A 16,772-nucleotide genomic window follows, 5' to 3' on the forward strand; every position below is an offset into this window, starting at 1 on the left:
AGGCAAGCGGCAGAGCTGGGATTAGAAACCGGGTCCTCTGGCTCCCAGGCCTGTGCTCTTTCCGTTAGGCTACACGGGCGTCCAGTCCAGTGCTCGGCAACGGTAGATTGTCAGCTCCTTGAAGGCCGGGACTGTTTCTACTAACTGTACTGTGCTCTCCCCAGAGCTTAGAACAGTGTTAAGCACACGGCGGATTGGCAGCTCCTTGAGGGCAGCACGTGGGCGAGTACAATAAAACAATAAACGGACCCTGCCCATACAGAGCTTACAGTCTAGAGCGGGGGAGACAGACGTGAATAGAAATAAATAAATTCCAGATATGGACATAAGCGCTGCAGGGCTGGGTGGGGGGGATGAACAAGGAGCGCTTACTACGTGCAGAGCACTGTATGAAGCGCTTGGGAGAATATAATTGAACACTCTAACGGATAAATTCCCTACCCACGGCGAGCTCACAGTCTAGAGGGGAATGAGCCTTGAGAGCAGGTTAGCTTTATCAGTCAATCAGTGGGTATGTATTTATTGACACTTACTATGTGCAGAGCACTGTACTAAGCGCTTGGCAGAGCACACTGCAACCTAATTAGCAGACCCGATCCCTGCCCATAACTCAATCAATAGATCGAATGTCCGGAGCACCCGCTGCTTTCAGAGAACTGTACTGAGCACATGGGAGGGGATGGTGGAGTACATTTATCCCTGTCCTCAAGGAGCTGATAGGAAGCACGGCTCAGTGGAAAGAGCCCGGGTTTAGGAATCAGAGGTCGTGGGTTCTAATCCCGTCTCCGCCACCCGTCAGATTTCCCCGACTTTGGGTAGGTCGCCTCACTTCTTGGTGCCTCAGTTGCCTCATCTGTAAAATGGGGATTAGAAGTGTGAGCCCCACATGGGACAACCTGATTACACTATATCTACCTGGGCGCTTAGAACAGTGCTTGGCACATAGTACGCGCTGCACAAATACTATCATTATAATAAATACCGTCATCATTAGTATTGGGAAAGGAGGGCTAAGGCTGGTAAATGGGCCAAATTTCAGGGGACAAGGCATGTGGGGTCCTTATTCACTACCCAGTCGCTTCCTGGAGCGGGCGATAATTAGTGAGTTAATTTTTGCAAACTGCCTGACAAAGCAGGATAATTATACTCTATATTTATCCCAGATGACTCTTGTTATGTACAAGACGGTGCGGTGGAAAGATGCTATTAGCTGGGGCCCTGACATTCTGACAAAATAGGTTTCCAAAAGGTAGCTTTCTCCTCCCTGTCCCGGCAAGAATTCCCCGGTCCGACACGGACAGGGGGAGTGAACTTTCACCACCCAAAACCCTCACGGCTACCTCGGGAGTCACTCCGGAATTACGGTCAGGGTCAGTCAGTCAGTCGTATTTATTGAGCACTTACTGTAGGCCGAACACTGTACTAAGCGCTTGGGAAAGGACAGAGAGTCCCTGGCTTCTCACCGGGGCTGGGCCGGGAGACTGGACCGCGGAATGGGAATCGTGTAAAGCCAACCCGGCGTGACGTCGGAAAGGAGCGGAAACAGCATGGCCTCGTGGATAGAGCGCAGGCCTGGGAGTCAGAGGATCATGGGTTCTAATCCCAGCTCCATCCCCTGTCTGCTGTGAGACCCTGGATAAATCACTTCACTTCTCCCTGCCTCAGCCGTCAAATGGGGATTAAAACTGTGCGCCCCGTGTCGGACAAGAACTGTGTCTGATTTGATTTTCTTGTATCCACCCCACCGCTCAGTATAGTGCCTGGCACATAGTAAGTGCTTAACAAATACCATCATCATTATTATTAGTAATAATAATGATAATAAAAAAGGAGGGGTCAGGTTCTAGATCCAGAATTCTGAGGTCCTCTAGACTGTAAGCTTTAGACCGTAAGCTCCTTGTGGGCAGGGAATATAGCTATTTATTGTTTTATCGTATGACTTAGTGGATAGAGTCAGAACCTGGTTGTCAGAAGGTCATGGGTTCTATTCCCAGCCCTGCTCCTCGTCTGTTGGGTGACCCTGGGTAAGTCACTTCACTTCTCTGGGCCTCAGTTCCCTCATCTGTAAAGTGGGGATTAAGATGGGGAGCCCCACGTGGGACAGGGACTGTGTCCGACCTGATTAACTTGTATCTACCCCAGTGCTTAGAACAGTGCTCAACACATAGTGAGCACTTAACGAATACCATAATTATTATTACTCTTATTAATGTACTCTCCCAAGCACTTAGAAGAGTGCTTGACACGTAGCACTTAACAAATACCGTCAATATCATTATTCTTATTGTTGTGCTCTACCAAACGCTTAGAACAGTGCTCTGCACACACTAAGTGTTCTATCAATATGACTGTCTGATATTAAAATAAATTACAGATAAGAGAAATGGCAGGGAACAGGGATAAGTGCTTCGAGTGGAAAAAATTAGGGTTAAGTCAGCGACTTCTGAATCCTTGTTGCAGTAAGCTATGAGATCATTCAGGCCCCTCGGGAACGGTTCGCAAAATCTTCCGACTCGCAGATGAGTTCACGGCTACCTCAAGCTTTGATTGTTGTTGTTTTTGCCCTCGTTTCTGGGAAAACGTTCTTATTTCTGGATTTCCATTTACTGAACTGTAAATCAGTCCGGTTTATCTCTCCTCGATTCACCTCCCGAGAAAATCTTCCCTCTGGACCCAGGGTTTGAAGAAGGACGGATAATCGGGACGGTCCTTAGCGCAGTCTGCTGAGGCGGGGGGCCGATCTCTGGTTCCCGATCCTCGTGCCGAGGGATGGACCGAAAGGTCGGAGTTGAACGTGGGGCTGGAAGGGTCCCCCGGAAACACTCACTGCGGCGTGGCTAGAGAAGCAGCGTGGCCTGCTAGAGAGAGCCGGAACCAGGGAGTCAGAAGGACCCGGGTTCTAATTCCGACTCTTCCACCTGTCTGCTCTGTGGCTTTGGGCCTCAGTTCCCTCACCTGTCAGGTGGGGATGAAGACTGTGAGCCCCATGTGGGACGGGGACTGTGTCCATCCTGATTTGCTTCTATCTACCGTCGGCTTTAGAGCCCTCAATCCCCTCACCCCCTCCTACCTCACCTCGCTGCTCTCCTGCTCCATCCTACCCCGCACACTCCGCTCCTCTAGTGCCAACCTCCTCGCTGTGCCCCGATCTCGTCTATCCCTTCGCCAACCTCTCGCCCACGTCCTCCCCTCGGCCAGGAACTCCCCTCCCTCCTCAGGCGCCGGACCACCGCTCTCTCCACCTTCAAACCATCGCTAAGGTCACACCTCCTCCAAGAGGCCTTCCCCGACTGAGCCCTCTTTTCCCCGGCTCGCTCTCCCTTCCGCGTCGTCTCCGCACTTGGATCTGTGACCTTTGGACATTTGATATTCGCACCGCCCCCGGCCCTACAGAACTTATGTCCGTATCTTTAAATTATATATTATCGATGACTTATTTATTCGTCTAAATGTCTGTCTCCTCCTCTAGACTGTAAACTCGGTTTGGGCGGGGAACATGTCGGCTAATTCTGTTGTCTCATACTCTCCTGAGGGCTTAGGTCAGTGCTCTGCAGGTAGTAAGTGCTCGATAAATAGCATTTACTGATTGATTACTCCCCATTTTCCAGATGAGGTCACTGAGGCCCAGAGAAGTGAAGCGACTTGCCCCAAGTCACACAGCTGACAAGTGGCGCAGCCGGGATTAGAACCCACGACCTCTGACTCCCAAGCCCGGGCTCTTTCCACTAAGCCACACTGCTGCAAGCGCTCAGCAAAGGGCACTGATGGTCTTTTCTTTTAAACATTATCAGTTGTGCCTACTTTATGCCCGACACTGTGTCCGGCTCTGAAGCGGATATAGGACCCTCTCTGGGGCTCTGAGAGGGAAGGAGAGAGGTGATATTCTTCCTGTTGTTCACAGGAGGCTCGGAGAGGTTTAGTGACTCGGCCAAGGTCACCCAGCAGGCAGATCTGGGATTAGATTCCTGGTCTCCCCGGGCGGGGGGGGGGAGCGTTTACTATGTGCCAGACACTGTACTAAGGAGAGATTTGAAGTAATCAGGTTGGACGCAGTCCACGTCCCACATGGGGCTCACAGCCTTAATCCTCATTTGACAGATGAGGGAACCGAGGCCCAGGAAAGTGAAGTGACTTGCCCAAGGTCACCCAGCAGACGGCGGTGGAGCCGGGACCAGAACCCAGGTCCTTCTGACTCCCAGGCCTGGGTTCTATCCACTAGGCCACGCTGCTTCTCAAGAGGTTAAGTGACTCTGTCGTGGTCACCCAGCAGGCGGATCTGGGATTAGAACTCAGGTCTCTCAAGGTGCCAGACACTGTACTGAGCACTTGGTAGATCCAAGCTAACTAGGATGGACACGTCCTTGTCCCACATGGGGCTCACGGTCTTCATCCCCATTTTACGGATGAGGGACCTGAAGCCCAGAGAAGAGAAGCGACTGACCCAAGGTCACACAGCACACAAGTGGCACCTATTGAGCGCTTTCTGTCTGCAGGGCAGATCCGGGACCTTCAGACCGGCCGTGGTCCCCGTCGTCCCCCTCTCCGGGGCTCACCATCCGAGCTGGAGGGGCTCCCTGTTGTGCACAGGGGGGTCAGAGAGGTTAAGTGACTCGGCCAAGGTCACCCAGCAGGCAGACCGGAATGCCTCCCCGGGTCTCTGGGGCTCTTTTCGGCCCCGACAGTCAGATTGCCGGCATTTCCCCCACCCCCGACCTCGGGAGCCCCGGGGCCTCTGGGAACCCCAACCCCAGAGACGGGGGAGGGGGAGCGGGTTGCCCGATGGGACCGAACTGGACCGACTCGTCGGGTCCAGGGGCCACCGGCCGGTTCCGCTTTCTCCCCCCGGCCCCGGGCCCCCGCCCCCGGTGCGGAACGAGGACCGGTCTCCGGCCGCGGTCTCCGGCCGGGGTCACGGCGGGGCAGGGAAGGAGAAGTCTGAACCAGTTGAAGCCGCCCGTCCAGCCGCCTCAGAGGCCTCTGGAATATCTCTTCTTCTTTGGCTGCCGGTTACTGAGCCTTTAATAATGCAATAATAACCAGCCGGCCCAGCACACAAAGGCCCTTGGAAATCCGCAGATAAAAGAGACTTTGTTCCCTGCTCCGCGTCCACGCGGTACACACGGCGTGTTCTCACGGACACAGATACCGACATTCGGGCCCCGAGAAAGGCATCGGGGAGAGCAGTCGGGCCCCGAGATAGATAGATAGATAGATAGATAGATAGATAGATAGATAGATAGATAGATAGATAGATAGATAGATAGATAGATAGAGACAAGCGGATGGACAGGCCGCGCCCGTTCAGGTGGAAAGGTGTTCTGTGAGAGACAGAGGGCTCCTACAAAATCGTGGGAGACTCTCTTTCTTTGCCTCACTCTGTCTCTTTCAGTCTCTGTCTCTCTGTCTCGCTCTTCCTCTCTGTCTGTCTCTCTGCCACTTGCTCTTTCTCTCTCATTCTCTGTCTCTCTCTTACTGTCTCTCTGTCTCTCACTCTCTTGCTCTTTCTCTCTCATCCTCTCTGTCTCTTCTCATTCTCTCTGACTCCTCTTTCTCTCTGTCTTTCTGTCTGTCCCTCTGCCTCTTGCTCTCTCTCTTTTGCTCTTTCTCATTCTCTGTCTCTGTTTCTCTCACACTCTGTCTCGCTCTTTGTGTCTTTCTGTCTCTGCCTCTCGTTCTTTCTCTCTCACTCTTTCTGTCTCACTCTTTCTCTCTGTCTGCCTCTCTGCCTCTTGCTCTTTCTCTTTCATTCTCTCTGTCTCTCATACTCTGTCTCATTCTTTCTTTCTGTCTTTCTGTCTCTGCCTCTCGTTCTTTATCTCTCAGTCTCTCACTCCTCTATCTCGCGCTCTCTATGTGTCTGCCTCTCCCTCCTGTCTTTCTCTTTCTCTCTCCTCCTCTCTCTCTATCTATGTCTCTCTCACACTGGGTCTCACTCTTTCTCTCTGTCTTTCTGTCTCTGCCTCTCGTTCTTTCTCTCTCATTCTCTCCCTGTCTCTGTCTCTCACTTTATCTCTCTCTGTCAGTCTCTCTGCCTCTCGCTCTTTCTCTTTTGCTTTCTCTCCTTCTCTCTCTTTGTCTCTGTCTCTCTTTCTCCCTGTCTCTGCCTTTCTCTCTGTCAGTCTCTCGCTCTTTCTCTCTCATCCTCTGTCTCTGTTTCTCACTCTGTCCCTCTCTTTCTCTCTATACCTGTCTTTCACTCTTTCTCTCTCACACTCTCTGTCTCTGTCTCTCACTATCTCTCTCACATTCTCTCTGTCTCTGTCTCCCCCGGCTGTTCTGGACTCCAGTTCCATTTAGGGGGGACCCCACAGCTTGGGGGGCACCCCACAGCCATAGCCAGGAGGAGTTCAGTACTCAGCAAACCTCCGTAACAGTGCGCTGCAGGTGACAGGCACCCGGTAAAGCGTTCCGCGTGCAGCCGGCATTAAATCGAGCCCTCTGCTTCCAGTCGGTACCCTGTACAGTCCTCTGCTCCCGGCAGGTCACCCAGCATGGCTCTCTGCTCACAGGAGGCGTTCAGTCCAGCTCTCTGCACCCACTAAGTGCTCAGTACAGCCCTCTGCACAGAGTAGGTACTCAGTCTGGTCTTCTAATCACAGTAGGTGCTCAGTACAGTCCTTTGCTCACAGAAGGTATCCAACACAGTCCTCTGCACCCAGCAGGCAGCGAGTCTGGTTCTCTGCTCACCGTTAGGTGCTCAGTACAGTCTGCTGCACACGGTAGGTAATAATAATAATAATAATGCTTGTGATATTTGTTTAGCGCTTACTATGGGGCAGGCACTGTTCTAAGCACTGGGGTAGATACAGGATAATCGAGTTGGACACAGTCCGTGTCCCACATGGGGCTCACGGTCTTCATCCCCATTTTTCAGGTGAGGGAGCTGAAGAGGAGAAGAATAATGGTATTTGTTAAGCGCTTACTAAGTGCCAAGCATAGTGAAGCGACTCGCCCGAGGTCACACAGCAGACAAGTGGCGGAGCCGGGATTAGAACCCACGACCTTCTGACTCCCAGACCCGGGCTCATTCCAGCCCGCGGCATTCGGTAAGCACTCAGAACGTTGCTCTGCACACATCACCACCTGGAAATTCAGCTCGGGCACGAGTCCCGCCCTCGCCTGCCAAGTCTAATCTGATGCCCTCCGGATGCCGCTGTCCCCTACCAGCGTCCGCCCGCGGGCCCCTTGCCAGGACGGCGGAATCCGGCGGTTCCTGCTGACCTCCCTGCCTTCCTTGCTGATCTCCCGGCCTCCTGTCCCACTCCAGTCCAAACTCCACTCTGCCGCCCGAATCATTTTCCTTCAGAAACGTTCAGAGCGGGTCGCCCCCCTCCTCAAGAACGTCCATCCCCTCGCCCCCTCCTTCCTCACCTCGCTGATCGTCTACTCCGGCCCAGCCCGCGCTCTCCGCTCCTCTAATGCCAACCCTCTCCCCGGGCCTCCATCTCGCCGCCAACCTCTCGCCCACATCCTGCCTCTGGCCTGGAACACCCTCCCTCCTCATATCCCACAGACAATTCCTCTGCCCTCCTTCAAAGCCTTCCTGAAGGCCCATCTCCTCCAAGAAGCCTTCCCTGACTAAGCCCCCCATTTCCTCTTTTCCCACTCTCTTCTGCATCAACCTGTCTCTCTCCCTTCATTCATCCTCCCTCCCAGCCCCACAGCACGTATGCATGTGGCTGTCATTTATTTATTTATTCATTCATTCAGTCGTATGTACTGAGCGCTTACTGTGTGCAGAGCACTGTACTAGTGCTAGGGAGAGGACAGTAGAAGAAAAAACAGACACATTCCCTGCCCACACCGAGCTGACAGTCTAGATTTATTTATTCATTTATGTAATATCTGACTCTTCTTTGTGGGCAGGGAATGTGTCTTGTTTCCATTGTTGTATTATATTCTCCCAAGCACTTAGGTCATGGGTTCTAATCCCGGCTCCGCCACTTGTCAGCTGTGTGACTTTGGGCAAGTCACTTCACTTCTCTGGGCCTTAGTTAATCATCTGTAAAATGGGGATTAAAACTGTGAGCCCCACATGACACAACCCGATTACGTTGTATCTGCCCCAGGGCTTAGAACACTGCTTGACACCTAGTAAGCACTGAACAAGTACTACCATCATTATTATTATTATTATTACCAGTGCTCTGCACACAGTAAGCGCTCAATAATTATGAGTGAATGAATAAGAGCCCCACGTGGGACAGGGACTGTGTCCGACCTGATCTGCTTCTATCCACCCCAGCCTTTAGTCTAGTGCCTGGCACATAGTTAAGTGCTTAACAAACACCAGAATTATTATTATCGATGATTATTATTCTAAGCTAGGATTAGAAACCGGGTCCTCCGGACTCCCAGGCCTACCCACCGGGCCACGCCGCTTCTCCTGCCCGGAACTTAGTATGGCGGCCGTCACCATGGTCACGGGACCCACCTGCGTGACAGAATCTCGTTCTCCATAGGTGACTCCCCCCTGCCCACAACTGAGATTCACACTAGGATTGCCACCCCCCCCCCCACTGCTGGATTTGAATTAAATTTGAATTAAATTTGTATTTCGCTCCAGAGGCTGAATGGGCCTAGCACAGGGCGCCGTCAGGTGAAATCCGGTGGGGGTTATCCTGTCCCGATCCATTCATCCATTCATTTCTTCATTCTTTCATTCAAAGATTCTCCTCCATCTCTTCTCTCTCATCCGCAGCAGCCGCGTCCATTCGTTCGGTCATCCGATCCTATTTATGGAGCTTTTACTGCGTGCAGAGCACTGTACTAAGCGCCTAGGAGAGGACAGTAGAACAATAAACAGCGACATTCCCTGCCCCCGATTATTTTACAGTCTAGAGAGGTGGGGAGACAGACATAAATATATAAAAAAAATTACAGATATTTACATTCGTATCACTGCAGCAGCAGCAGCATCTGTTGTAAAGCATTTAGGTCCTTATCTGTAATTTATTTATTTTTTTCTATTCCCGTCGGTCTCCCCCCTAGACCGTAAGCTCGCTGTGGGCGGGGAAAGTGTCTGCTTATTGTTCTAGTGCCCACTCCCTAGCGCTTCGTACAGTTCTCCGCGTGCAGTAAAAGCTCAATAAATACGCCTGAATGACTGCTAGTGCTCAGTACAGTGCTCTGCCCGCAGTGAGCGCTCAATAAATACGATCGAGTGAATATGGATTGCTTTCATTTCAGTCATTCCATCGTATTTATTGAGCCCTTACTGTGGGCACAAGCGCTTGGGAGAGTACCATCCAACAATTGTTTAAATATGGAGAGAGGAGAGGGGTGAAATGGCTTGTCCCGGGGCCAAATAGCAGGAAGAGGCAGAGCCTGGGCTAGGAGCCAAGTCTTGTGACCCCCCGCTCGGGTCCCGTCCCCAGTGGTCCCGTGACCCCGTGACCTCCGATCTCATGCCCCGTCCACTGGGTCACCCCTTCCCGTCAGACACCACCGATGGGGTCAGTTTCAGTTCCCCTCTTGGGTGGGACTGACCGTTGTAGAGGAGGTAGGGGGTCTGCTCTGGCATCGATCCAGGCAAGGGATTGTCTCTCTTTATTGCTGAATTGTACTTTCCAAGCGCTTGGTACAGTGCTCTGCACACAGTAAGCGCTCAATAAATACGACTGAATGAATTAATCATCCCACAGATCATTTCCTGCCTGACCGTCACGGGGGCTGCGTCACCTTCTGCCAAGAGTAACGATGGTACTTGTTAAGCGCTTACTATGTGTCATGCGCTGCACTACTAAACGCCGGGGTATTTTCAAGAGAATCAGTTTTTTTTAAGTTTTTTTTTTTTTTGTGGTATTTGTTAAGCACTTACTATGTGTACAGTGCCTGGCACAAAGTAAGCACTTAACGAACGCCATAGTTATTTGTTATTACGCACCGTACTAAGTGCTGGGGTACATTCGATAATAATCATAATAACGATCATTGGGAGACCGTGAGCCCGTCATTGGGCAGGGATCGTCTCTGTGGCCGAATTGTACATTCCAAGTGCTTAGCACATAGTAAATGCTCAATAAATGCTATTATTTATTTATTTATTTATTGAGTATACTATTGAATGAATGAATAAATATGAGATGAGAACCCAGGTCCTTCTGACTCCCAGGCTCGGGCTCTAACCATTAGGCCCCGCTGCTTCCCTCCCGTGGAATGCACACATACACGTGGACATATCTGAGCACCCCTCAACCCCACCCGTGCTTTTATTCCACCCCATGTCCTCCGGCGCACCTCCCAAGATCCCTGGAGTTGCTTCTCCACGCCACAATTACTTCCAACACCCGCCTCCCGTTCCAAAAGGCCTCTGGGCCTGGCCAAGAGAGGAAAAACACGATCAATAATTAAGGGAAATTCTTTCAGCTGCTGAGATGGCTGGGTCATCTGTACGTCGCATTAGAGATCCTGAGTCCAAGTGCGGGAGATGAAATGGAAAGATGAACTCGGATCCAGAATGCAATCACATCTACATTCAATATTTAGGGGTTCCTCCCCCTCCCCGTCCCCCTCCCCAAGGTTCTTAGAGCCCTGGGTTTCGGAGGGGGAAGGAGAGGGAAGGCCGGAGAACAGGGGAGAAGGGAGGTTGGGGTGAGCTGGGAGAGAGCGCTAGAAATCAACTCTCTAATGGCAGCTGTGGGGGCGAGAGCAGGGAGCGTGCTGGGATAGTGTGCGTTGGACCCGGGGATGGGACAGCGGGGGAAAGGATGCCCTGGAAAGGAAGAGGAGGAAGAAGAGAAGGAGGAGGAAAAAGAGGAGGCCGATGAGGAGAAAAAAGAAGAGGAGGAGGAGCAGGAAGTGGGTGAGGATGATCAGGAGGGAGAGGAGGGGGAAGAAGAGGAAGAGGGAGAGAAGAGGAGGAGGAAAAGGAGGGGGACAGTGAGGAGAAAAAAGAAGAGGAGGAAGAGCAGGGAGAGAGGAGGAGGAAGAGATGGTGGGAGAGGGGGATGAGGAGAAGGGAGAGAGGAGGAGGAGAAGATAAGGAGGAGGAAAAGAAGAGGGCCAATGTGGAGAAAAAAGAGGAAGGGGAGGAAGAGAAGGGAGAGAGGAGGAGGAGGAGAAAAGGAGAATGAGGAGGAAGAGAAGGAAGAGGAGGAGGGAGAGAAGAGGTGGATGAAGAGAAGGAGAAGGGAGAGAGGAGGAGGGGAAGATGAGGAGAAGGAGGATGAAGAGAAGGAAGGAGAGAGGAGGAGGAAAAGAAGGGGGCCAATGAGGAGAAAAAAGAGGAAGGGGGAAGAGAAGGAAGGGGGGGAAGGAGGAAGAGGAGGTGGGAGAGGAGGATGAAGAGAAGGAGAAGGGATAGAGGAGGAGGAGAAGATGAGGAGGAAGAGGAAGAGAAGGAAGGAGAGAGGAGGAGGAAAAGGAGGGGGCCAATGAGGAGACAAAAGAGGTAGAAGAGGAGCAGGAGGAGCAGGAGCAGGAGGTGGGGAGGCAAAGAGGCAATCTGGGCCGGAAATGGCCTCAAAGCACCCGGCTCCCAGGGAGCTATGAAGCAATTCACCTTTACAAGTACTGTGGCCTCGTGGCTGGAGACCGAGCCTGGGAGTCAGAAGGACCTGGGTTCTAATCCCGGCTCTGCCACCCTCCTGCCGTGTCACCTTCGGCAAGTCGTTTTTCCGGGCCTCAGTTCCCTCGTCTATCAAATGGGAATGAAGGCCGTGAGCCCCACGTGGGACAGGGACTGTGTCCAAACTGATTAGCTTGTACCTAACCTACCCTTTAGAACAGCGCTTCGCCCATAGAAGCACATAAAAAATACCATAAGAATAATAAAAAAATAATCAGGCTCTCATCCCGGCTCTGCCACCTGTGCGCTGTGTGACCCTGGGCAAGTCACTGCTCTGTGCCTCAGTTTCCCCACCTGTAAAAGGGGGATTGACGACTGTCAGCCTCACGTGAGACAGGGACCGTGTCCAACCCGATGAGCTGGCGTCTACACCGGCGCTTGGTAAAAGTGCAGGCTTCTAGCCTGGCGCTTCCCGTGGGCAGGAATCACGTCCACCAGGTCGGTTGTGCCGGACCTTCCCGGGCGCTTAGCACAACACCGTAGGTTCTCAGTAGATACCTCAGATTGCCTGAGGCTTGGAGGCTTCGTGTAGCAATTCCTGATTAAGGTTCTCCGAGGTCTATGACGCTCTGTGGCTTGTGGCGTATCGAATATCAATCACCATTAGCGCCAATATTGCTTGATTTCTGGAAAGGGCCGTGGCCGGGACAGATTCCGCTTTATTTTGGATGCTCTTCTTCCCTGTTTCCAAAAGTCCCCGCCCGCCCCCCCCCCGGCCCCTCGCCTCTGGCTCCCATCCACGACAGAGAGTTCCCCAGACTTGCATTTCCTGGCTTTAGCGAGCCCGTGGGGTTTTCGTTCTAATGCCCGGCTCCGCCACTTTCCGGCTGCGTGACCTTGGGCAAAGTCACGACTTCGCTGGGCCTCCGTGCCCTCGCTTGTAGAATGCTTATAAAAGAGCTAAGGGTTGGGATGAAACGGGTGTGGGTGGGAGGGGAGGGGGTTGATGCAACGTGTGCGGGGGGGACCATCCAGAAGGCTTCCTGGAGGAGGTGGAATTTCAGGAGGACTTTGAAGATGGTGCAAAGAGCTGTGGTCTGCGCTTCAAAGTCTTGCTGAGGGCCCACCTCCTCCCAGAGGCCTTCCCTGACTGCGCCCTCCTTTCCTCTTCTCCCGCTCCCTTCTGCGTCGCCCGGACTCGCTCCCTGTCTTCATCCTTTCTTCACCTTCATCCCCCCCAGCCCCGCAACGCTAAGGTCCACATCCCTCGTTTATTCATTTCCATTCACGCCCGCCTCCCCCTCTAGACCATCAACTCGTCGTGGGCAGGGAATGTGTCCATTATAGTGTTATGTTGCTCTCTCCAAAGCGCTTAGCACAGTGCTCTGCACATAGTAAGGATTTAAAAAATACCACTGAGGGACCAAAGGGGACTAAACACCCATTCTCCTTAGACTGTGAGTCCAGGAGCGTGTCTGACCCGCTTCTCTGGTGCTTGGCACATCGTAAGCGCTTGACAAATCCCACTATTATTATTTTAGGGCACTGTACTGGGCACCTAACAAGTGCAAACCACATCTGTAATGTATTTATTTCTATGAATGTCCCTCTTCCCCCCCATCTAATAATAATAATAATGTTGGTATTTGTTAAGCGCTTACTATGTGCAAAGCACTGTTCTAGACTAGACTGCCTAGACTGTAAGCTCGTCGTGGGCAGCGGATGCGTCTGTTGGTTCTCCCCAGCGCTTAGTACAGCGCTCTGCACACAGTCAGCGCTCAATAAATGCGATCGAAGGAGCGAACGAATGAAACCGGGCAACTGCTGGTTCGGAGATGGGCTCTACTGTGCGTTGAGCACTGTCCCGGACACTTGGGAGAGAACAAGCGCTTAGAACAGTGCCCCGCACACAGGGAGCGTTCAATAAATAAGATTGAGTGAATGAACAACAGAGGATAAAATCGTAATCCTCGCCCTGAAGGTAAGCGAAAACGAACTTCTGACAAACACTGCTTGGGGAAGAAAGGACGACGCGGCAAGTAGCGGCAAGAGTTTTGTAGGATGTAATAAATGAAAAAATGACTAAGTCATGTGTCGGGATCAATATGCACCGCCAAGCTAAACGTCGACGGACCGTATACAAGGGCTAAGGCATGAAATATACAAGGGCTAAGGGCGGGCGGTCATGGGAGAAGGCTTCCTGGAGGAGGTGGGCTTTCAGGAGGGCTTTGAAGGTGGGGCGAAGCGGCATCACAGTCCTCCCCCCCAGACTGTGAGCTCGTTGTGGGCAGGGGATGTCACTGTTTATTGTTGTATTGTCCTTTCCCAAGCGCTTAGTACAGTCCTCCGCGCACGGTAAGGGCTCGATAAATATGACTGAATAAATGGGTGAATGGTCTGGTGGTTTAGAGGGGGAATGAGTTCCAGGGTGGGAGTGAGGGGGAGAGCCGAGAGCGAGGCCTGGGAGTCAGAGGACCAGGTTCTAATCCCCGTTATTGGCCTTCGGCAGGACCTTGGGCAAGTCGCTTCACTTTTCTCTACCTCAGTTTCCTCATCTATAACGTGGGAATTCAATACCCGCTCCCCCTCCCTCAGACCGCGAGCCCAGGGTGGGACAGGGACTCTGTTGGATCTGATCATCTCAAATCTAATAATAATCATCATCATTATGGTATTTGGTAGTAAGCATTCAGTATGTACCAAGCACTGTTCTAAGCGTTGGGGTAGATACGAGGTAAGGAGGTTGTCCCCCGTGGGGCTCACAGTCCCCCATTTTCCAGACGAGGTCACCGAGGCCCAGAGAAGCGACTTGCCCAAGGTCACGCCGGCGGACAAGTGGCGGAGCCGGGATGAGAACGCACGTCCTCAGACTCCCGGGCCCGGGCTCTCGCCACAAGGCCTTGCTGTTTCTCAATCTATCTACCCCAGCGCTTAGCACAGTGCTTGGCACCTAGTATTTATTCACCTTCAGGCCGAGGGGGTGCCCTCCCCCCCCAACCAATGTACCCATTGCCCTCCGGTCCCCCCCCTTCAAACCGCGACCATTCATTCATTCATTCATTCAATAGTATTTATGGAGCGCTTACTCTGCGCAGAGCACTGTACTAAGCGCTTGGAGTGTACAATTCGGCAACAGATGGAGACGATCCCTGCCCCGTAACGGGCTCACGGTCTAAACGGGGGAGACCTCTGCCCTCTGCCCTCGGTCACCGCCGATCCCCATTTCCGAGGGTCCCCATTTCGGCCGTCGGAGGAGGCCCGTGGACCCTCGCTTTGGGGGAGGGGGAGAGACCCCCGCCGGGCCGACGGCCGTCGGCTCACCCCTCCCTCCTACCCCAATTCTCTCAGCCTTCATAATGGCGTCTGTGAGGATGACCTTGAGAGGGTCGGTCTGTGTACGTGTGCGCATCGTGTGTGCGTTGCCTTCCTTCTGGACAACGGAGCTGCCCACACCGGTGGCAGGGGGAGTGTCCGGGCGCGGGAGGGGAGAGTTGGGAATTGGGAATGGGGAGAGGTCAGCGTGTGGTGGGCGTTTTCCCCTTTGCGCCCGCTTGACCCGTCGGCGGGGTGGCGGGGACCACCAGGGCCGGGGCCGGCCCGGCTTGGCATCGGGCCCGGACGGGAGCCCGTCTGCAGGGCGGAGGTCAAGGCAGGGACCGGTCGAAGAGGAGGAGGAAGAGGAGGAGGAGGAGGAAGAGGAGGAGGAGGAGGAGGAGGAGGAGGAGGAGGAGGAGGAGGAGGAGGTCAGCCTCATGCTCTCCCCGCACCCGCCGAGGCCTCTCTGCGGCTCCAGGTCCGGCTCTGGCCGGCGTTCCCGTCCGGCTCTCCGGTGCCGGGACCGGGGAGCCTCTGCCAACTTTTCCCTTCCGGATTTGCCAACTCAGGGGTTCGGGGCACCGAAGCCGGGGGAGTGGAGGAAGGCCGGGGCCTTTGGAAGCGTTGAGCACCCCGTTGCTGCCCACCCTGGAAAGGGAGGGGGAGGGAAAGGGAGGTGGGGAGGGGGAGAGGAAGAGGGGAAGGAGAGGGGAAAGGAGGTGAGGATGGAGGGGGGAAGGGAGAGAAAGAAGGGGGAGGAGACAGAAGAGAAGGAGGCAATGTGGCTCAGTGGAAAGAGGCCCGGCTTGGGAGTCAGAGGTCGTGGGTTCGAATCCCCACTCCGCCATTCGTCTGCTGGGTGACTTTGGGCAAGTCGCTTCACTTCTCTGGGCCTCAGTTACCTAATCTGGAAAATGGGGATGAAGACTGGGAGCCCGACGTGGGACAACCCGATTCCCTTGACTCTAACCCCAGAGCTTAGAACGGTACTTGGTACATAGTAAGCGCTTAACAAATACCACTATTATTATTAAGGGAGGGGAGAGGGAGAGAAGGGGGGTGGGAATGAGGAGGAAGAGGGGGAAGGGGGAGAAAAGGGGGGGAGGGAGGGAGGAGGAAGAGGTGGAGGAGGAAGGGGCGGCGGAGGAGGGAGGAGAAAGGAGGAAAAGGAGGAGGGAGAAGGGGAGATGGTGAGGGACGGAGAGTGGGAAGGGGAACAAAGAGGAGGAAGGGAGGGAGGGGGAAGGGGAGGTGGAGGAGGAAGGGGAGGTAGAGGAGGAAGGAGAAAGGAGGAAAAGGAGGAGGGAGAAGGGGAAGGGAGGGAGAGAGTGGGAAGGGGAAAGATGGAAAAGGGAGGAAGGACAGGAGGAAGAGAGGGGAAAGGGGAAGATGGGGGGAGAGAGGAGCACTCAGAACAGTGCTTGGCACATAAGTGCTTAAGAAATGCCATCGTTATTATAAAGGGAAAGGAGGAAAGAGGAGGAGGGAGGGGGGAAATGGGGAGAGAGAAAAGGGGGAGGGGGCAAGGGGAAGGAAGGAGGGACGAAGGGAAGGAGGGAGGGGGAGGAAGAGGAAAAGGGGGAAGGGGAAGGAAGGGGAGGAGGGGAAGGGGGAAAGGGGGGAGGAGGGAAGGGAAAAGGAGGGAGGAAGGGGAGAGGAGGAAGGGAACAGAGGGAGGGGGAAGGAGGAAGGGGAAGAGGGGGAGGGGGAAGGGGAGGAGGGAGAGGGGAAGGGAAAAGAAGGAGAGAGGGAGGAAGGAGGAGGGAGATGGGGGGAAGGGGAGGGAAGTGGGGGGATGGAATGGGAAGGGAAGGGAAGGGAAGGGAAGGGAAGGGAAGGGAAGGGAAGGGAAGGGAAGGGAAGGGGGTGGTCGGTCCCTCTCTCTCTCTCTCTCCCTCCCCGGGTGTCAGAGCAGGGGGTGGAGGCGGGAGGGGGCGGGGCTTCGGGC

The sequence above is a fragment of the Ornithorhynchus anatinus genome, chromosome 16 (genome assembly GCF_004115215.2).
Source record: "Ornithorhynchus anatinus isolate Pmale09 chromosome 16, mOrnAna1.pri.v4, whole genome shotgun sequence".
NCBI classification, from domain to species: Eukaryota; Metazoa; Chordata; class Mammalia; order Monotremata; family Ornithorhynchidae; genus Ornithorhynchus; species Ornithorhynchus anatinus.